The 7278-nt window shown below is 47.6% G+C and overlaps 1 protein-coding gene across 2 annotated transcripts in view; it reads right to left on the reverse strand.

Moving 5' to 3' along the window:
• Positions 1-7044, reverse strand: part of GPD2 (glycerol-3-phosphate dehydrogenase 2) — a 369873-nt gene extending 362829 nt beyond the window's left edge. For both annotated transcript variants that reach the window (XM_073634130.1, XM_073634131.1), the window contains exon 1: positions 6855-7044. The gene's annotated coding sequence lies outside the window, so the exon portion shown is untranslated. The remainder of the gene's footprint in view (positions 1-6854) is intronic.
• Between the last annotated feature and the right edge of the window lie 234 nt (positions 7045-7278).

The raw sequence follows: 7278 nt of genomic DNA on the forward strand, positions 1-7278 counted from the left end.
CCTGAAAATGTCCATGTACCCCAATACACACTCTATTCCTCACTCCAGCAGGCTTCCTTGATGCTCTTTAAGTAGTTGTAAACCTTTGCACATACCCAGTGAAGTGACTGGCCTCTCCTACATCTTGTATCTGTTTATCTGCAGTGTCCTCCTCTCTACATCCATTTAGGCCTCATGTACACTGCTGCTGGTAAATGGACGTTCAGAGGCAGTTGGCTGCTTTTTTCAGCTGCCCCTGAACTCATCCAATGTTATCTTATTTGTTATCAGGTTCGTTTAAGGTCATTCTTAGGTAGTTGCGTTTATAGGCTTTTCTTTGAAGGCAAAAAAATTAGTTTAGAAGCTGATGTTTCCGACACAAAACCGTGTTTAGCCGCGATTTCGTTTATAAGCGTTTTTACAGGTGCCCTATTTTTTAACATTACAAAACTTAAAAATGATAGCAAATGATGAAAAAACTAAAAAAAAAAAAAAAAAAAAAAAAAAAATGTAAAACTTGCAATTGCTTGCTATGCTTCATAGACCATTTATATACTCCTAATGAGCAGGATCCAATCCAATACACCACTAGCATTGCTGTTAGCCAAAGTATAATTGGAATTTGATCTATATGTTGTTAGATTTCAACCAGATGACCCCACCATTGAGCTTCACCCCCGACTTGATCAAACACAGTTGCATAAAATTTAGGGTTAGAGTTTCCTATTAGGGTTAGGGGGTTATGGTACGGGTTATGGTTTCCCTTTAGGGTTAGGGTTTCTGGTTAGGGTTTCCCATTAGGGTTAGGGGGTTATGGTTAGGGTTTTCCCCTTGAAGAATAAGTTAGGGTTAGGGTTTCCGGTTAGGGTTAGGAGTTAGGGTTAAGGGGTTAGGGTTTTTCCCTTGAAGAACAAGTTAGCGTTTCCCATTAGGGTTAGAGGGTTTTGGTTAGGGTTTTCCTCTTGAAGAGCAAGTTAGGGTTTCCGGTTAGGGTTAACTAAAAATATTTATAAAATTGAGATCAAAATTTGCATAAATAGACAAAATAAATTAAAAAATGAAATTACATATACAGTTTAAAAGCAAAAAAAATACTAATCAATTGTAATTTAAAAGTTAAATATATTAAAAAATTTGCATTTTTTCCTCACATATGCTCAGTATGGGATCCATAGTAAAAGCACTGAAAATGAGGTAGATACAAGTATACTGCTGCTCTCTCAGCTGCTGCTACTCACTCTAGTCTCACAGAATGGCTGAAATAGTTAAATTATACAGTTTTTTTGGGCTTTGGGAGGATCCTATGATGTTCTCTTAAATAAACGCTCCTAGACGCAAACGCGGCAAAACATGGCGTGCAAACGCCGCAAAACAGGCGTTTTTAAACGCCGGTTTGAAGCTGTCAAAAAATTAGTTCGGAGGAGGTTACCTCAACGTCCCGTGCAAATTAAGCCTTAAAGTGCAGAATTTACATAGGATCTCTCATCTCTGAAAAGCAGGGGATGAAGAGCTGAGAGCTCAGTGAGTAGAGCTCAGTGAAGAGAGCTCTGAGAGCTGATTGGAGGGAAGACACACAACCCCCCTTCACATAGCACACAGGAACAGAGCTGAGGCTGTCAATCAGCTGGAGCTTCCTCCCCTGTCACCATTTTTCTCTTGGTGTCAGGAAAACTTGTCAGAAGTGATCCACCCTGAGGATCCACCCAGTAGGAACAAGGCAGCAGACAGAAATGACACACGAGTACACACTATAGAAGGATATGCTTTGTTCATATTTCATGTCTGAGGTTTACAACCACTTTAAAGCTTCTTCACTTCGGAGCTCTGTCACACGCTGACGTCATTAAGTACAATGCAAGACCAATAAAGCAAGGCTCCACACACAACCCTGAGTGTTAGAGAGAAGAACTGTGGTGCCTACCAGAGGAAGGGATAGGGTAAGTACTACACCTTATTCCTCAACCACTAGACTTCATGTGGAACTTTAGTCAGAAAATTAAGTCCTGCTAGATCACTTCATGCTGGTCCACTTTGCAGGTATAGCTATGTACAACATTAAAAATAAGTGCCTATATTGTTTAAAATCCAGTAATAAGCTGTCTCACCCCACTCTGCACGTGCTCAGTTGCTCTCTATTTTTAGGCCCTCCTATCCTATACAGCCAATCTGTTTGATCTGTAACTGCCATTGTGCTGCACATGTGATCAGTTAAGACAACAGAAATTTGATGATTTGACAGTTTGGTTTAGGAAACAAGCCATTGTGACAGGTAGCAATCCTGGAATTCCAAGAACGTAACTGTTTTTTGAAACTGTTAAATCAATTTAGTTCCGCTTTAAGATTTACTGCTGGGGCTCTGGGCTTCAGCTAAATGGTGGCCTCCAGCAAAAAGAAACAGGAGCAATGCTGGAGGCAATTTACAGCACACGCTACTTTTTGTAGCATAATTATTCACTTGGAATGCATGTTGCTTGCTAAAGAACATTATTTTTTTTAAATTGGCTATGGGTAAAGTTCCACTTTAACAAGCATTTAACCCTTGCAATGAGCATGGTGGGGGGAGGGGGGGGGTTGTTGGGACTGTTAGAGCTAGTTTACATTTGCTTCAAAACATGGCTTTGCGCTTTGTTAAAGCCAGTCAAAGCTCCTGTCACTAAATAAAATAGTTAGCTTACAGTCCTGATTACACCTTGCTTTTGCTTGGTGCTTCGAGAAGGCTTGGTTGGGCTTCAAGCAAGCTTTGCCATAGACTTCTATGAAGGCTTTGAAGATGCTATGAAGCACCGCTGAAGCTACATGGGGTATAAGTTTTGAAGCAAAGCAAAGCAAAAGCAGGTGTAAACAGGACTAACCATTTTATTTAGTGACAGAAGCTTTGACTTGTGTTCAGAGAGCTTTAACAAAGCCTGTCCGAAGCATTGTTGAAGTCGAAGCAAGTGTAAATGAGCCCTTAGGCCCCTTTCAGACCTGCAGATCAGAATTTAGCCATCGGCTTACTCAGCGGGGATCGTTCCGTTGATCCCGACTGAGCCGGCGGATGACAAGTCCATCTCTGCACACTGTGCCGGGACGGACCTGTCAGAGAGTCCGCTCTCCTCTATGTGGGGGGATCGGATGATTACGGACCGCCTGTCCGTTTTCATCCAATCTGATCCACCAGCCGGATGGAAAATAGGACATCTATCCGTCTGGATTTGGTGGAGCGGATCGAATCGAGGCGGATTGGATGTCAGCGGACATGTCACCGCTGACATCCGTCACTCCATAGAGCTTTATGGAGCGACCGTTCAGATCCGCCTGAAAAAAAATGACAAGCGGATCTGAACGGTCCGCACATGTGAAAGGGGCCTTAGGGCTCATGCACACTGCAGTTCATAGGAGCTCAAAGAACCCACAGTCACATATATACATGCCCCTTGTATAGGTGTGGCTGTGGGTTGGGGAATACCCCTGCTGCAGATGATTGGCCCATTACAGGCGACAGCCTCCTGGTGGGCTCGGCCATGAGGGTTTCGGAAGAGCATCCAAACATGCCTCAGCTCATCTCTAGTTGACATGTGACGTGCTCTATGCTGGGTGACAATGCAGACATGTGACGTGCTCTATGCTGGGTGACAATGCAGACATGTGACGTGCTCTATGCTGGGTGACAATGCTGGAATGCTTCATTATTACACATTGCACACTAAAGATGAGGTTGGGCATCCACTGAATTCATCTCTATCTGGACTTCCACTTTACACTATTTTCCAGTTCAGTCAATGGCATTGACTAAAGCTGCCCATACAAGGTTCTTAGCCAGAAGGCTGGGCAAAAAAAAAAAAAAAAAAAACTCGACCACCTTTGTCATTATGGTTGCCACCTCATCCCTTTAAACCCGAACACATATTAACTACACAGGTTCTGTGGCTGATTAAGGTGGTAATTAAACTCACTTGGTGCCTTATCTGCATCTAATTAGCCTCAGCACCTGAGTAATTCAAAGGTGTTTGGGTTTATAGGGATGAAGTGGCAACTCTATCCAGACATTGGTGTGGACGGGGGGATTCCATACTGCTGTGTCATTGTATTCTGACAGCGGGGAGACTCCCCCACCTCCCTGCCATTAGAGTACACAGATCAGCACAGTGACGAATAAACTGAAATTTTCCAGCAGTCTTGTTCATGAGAAGTCGAACAATAGATTGACTTCTCATGAGCAGGAACAACCATACATGGATTGAAATGTGTCCGTTTCCTGCTGAACTTCAATCCATGTATGGCTGGTTTATATATGGATAAGTGTTCATACAAGGGCACTGATGTCACCAGCTTCCCACCCCTTTGTTTACATGTGCTGCAGGACAGGGACTGACTGGTATGCAGTTGAATGGACTGGAATATAGAATGAAGTAGAAGTTTGGATAGAGGTGACTTTGGAGGACACCCGACCTCACCGCTAACATCAACGTCTCGCAGTGCTTTGCAACCAGCCCAGTGTTAGTTTTTGGTATTCCCATGAAGTAAAAAAAAAATGTAAACAGTTTGATGCATCCCAATGACGTATCGCAACCGCCCAGCAGGAGCTAGTTATATGGAACTGGTGTGACAGGGCCCCAATATACAGAACATAACGCACACACGCTGGTGTGACGGGGCCCCAATATACAGAACGTAACACACGGGGCCCCAACATACGGAACATACCGCATGCCCGCTGGTGTGACGGGGCCCCAATATACAGAACATAACGCACGCCCGCTGGTGTGACGGGGCCCCAATATACAGAATGTAACACACGGGGCCCCAACATACGGAACATAACGCACGCCCGCTGGTGTGACGGGGCCCCAACATACGGAACATAACGCATGCCTGCTGGTGTGACGGGGCCCCAATATACAGAACATAACGCACGCCCGCTGGTGTGAAGGGGCCCCAACATACAGAACATAACGCACGCCCGCTGGTGTGAAGGGGCCCCAATATAGAGAACATAATGCACGCCTGCTGGTGTGAAGGGGCCCCAATATACAGTACATAACGCATGTCCGCTGGTGTGACGGGGCCCCAATATACAGAAGGTAACGCATGCCGGCTGGTGTGATGGGGCCCCAATATACAGAACATAACGCGTGCCGGCTGGTGTGACGGGGCCTCAATATACAGAACATAACGCACGCCGGCTGGTGTGACGGGGTCCCAATATACAGAACGTAATGCACGCCTGCTGGTGTGAAGGGGATCCAATTGAAGTTCCTCCTGGTGTACCCTCGAATGACGGACACTCTATGGCCCCCCTCTGTCCCCCTCTCGGGCTGCAGACTGCAATTCATGAATTCCCATCACTTACACAATCCTGCATGAATGAGTCACACTTCCTCCACACCTCGGCATGTGGAACGCGTGTTCCTCTCATGCTGAGCGACACACGTGGACACCCTGCTATTTAACCCTCACCGTATCAAATATCTATTACTCATCTATAGAAAATAATAAGAACAGGGCTTTATATCCAATAAACCCCACCTATGTGTTCATTAACCGTGCCATGCTATTATCCTTTCTATATCATCCGGGTATTCAGATAAAGCAGTTTTCTTCTAGATGGGATCAGTCACCCTGACTGACAGCTCAGCCTGCAAAGAGGTTCTGCAGCAGCAGCAGTGTATATCCCCGGGACCCGGCAGTGTATATTCCCGGGACCCGGCAGTGTATATCCCCGGGACCCGGCAGTGTATATCCCCGGGACCCGGCAGTGTATATCCCCGGGACCCGGCAGTGTATATCCCCGGGACCCGGCAGTGTATATCCCCGGGACCCGACAGTGTATATCCTCAGGACCCGACAGTGTATATCCTCAGGACCCGACAGTGTATATCCTCAGGACCCGGCAGTGTATATCCCCAGGACATGGCAGTGTATATCCTCAGGACCCGGCAGTGTATATCCTCAGGACATGGCAGTGTATATCCCCAGGACATGGCAGTGTATATCCCCAGGACCCGGCAGTGTATATCCCCAGGACCCGGCAGTGTATATCCCCAGGACCCGGCAGTGTATATCCTCAGGACCCGGCAGTGTATATCCCCAGGACCCGGCAGTGTATATCCCCAGGACCCGGCAGTGTATATCCCCAGGACCCGGCAGTGTATATCCCCAGGACCCGGCAGTGTATATCCCCAGGACCCGGCAGTGTATATCCCCAGGACCCGGCAGTGTATATCCCCAGGACCCGGCAGTGTATATCCCCAGGACCCGGCAGTGTATATCCCCAGGACCCGGCAGTGTATATCCCCAGGACATGGCAGTGTATATCCTCAGGACCTGGCAGTGTATATCCCCAGGACATGGCAGTGTATATCCCCAGGACCCGGCAGTGTATATCCCCAGGACATGGCAGTGTATATCCTCAGGACCTGGCAGTGTATATCCTCAGGACCTGGCAGTGTATATCCTCAGGACCTGGCAGTGTATATCCCCAGGACATGGCAGTGTATATCCCCAGGACCCGGCAGTGTATATCCCCAGGACATGGCAGTGTATATCCTCAGGACCTGGCAGTGTATATCCTCAGGACCTGGCAGTGTATATCCTCAGGACCTGGCAGTGTATATCCTCAGGACCTGGCAGTGTATATCCCCAGGACATGGCAGTGTATATCCTCAGGACCCGGCAGTGTATATCCCCAGGACCCGGCAGTGTATATCCCCAGGACATGGCAGTGTATATCCTCAGGACCCGGCAGTGTATATCCCCAGGACCTGGCAGTGTATATCCCCAGGACCTGGCAGTGTATATCCTCAGGACCCGGCAGTGTATATCCTCAGGACCCGGCAGTGTATATCCCCAGGACCAGACAGTGTATGAAGGATGGAGGGGACACCGGTACTCACAGAACGTTAGATCTTGGCTCCTCCTCCTCAGCAGTCCCGGTCAGGCTCAGCACCGGCTCCTGTCTCCTGTCCCCGGACCCCGGTCTCTATGGACACAACACACACATCACATTGATCAGAAGGGCCCAGCATCCAAACACGGAAGTAACCCAGGACACAGGGCCTGCCTGACATCCGTGACAGCCAATCCTTGGCTAGAGCACCTCTGCCGACAGCCAATCCCGAGCAGAAGCGATGGCCCGCCTCCTTGTATATTTACAATGTTGCACAGTGTGAGGAAACCCACTGTTGCCGGTGAGAGAGGCGGCTATTGCCGGAATAGGCGAGCCAGAGCTGTACCGGGATTTCCTCACACAGTGCCTGGAGGAAGAATGTGCATTGTATAGAAAATACATTCAGAGTTCAGAGGGAGCTATGAGCAGCC

Source organism: Aquarana catesbeiana, linkage group LG06, assembly GCF_042186555.1.
Source record: "Aquarana catesbeiana isolate 2022-GZ linkage group LG06, ASM4218655v1, whole genome shotgun sequence".
Classification (NCBI taxonomy): Eukaryota; Metazoa; Chordata; class Amphibia; order Anura; family Ranidae; genus Aquarana; species Aquarana catesbeiana.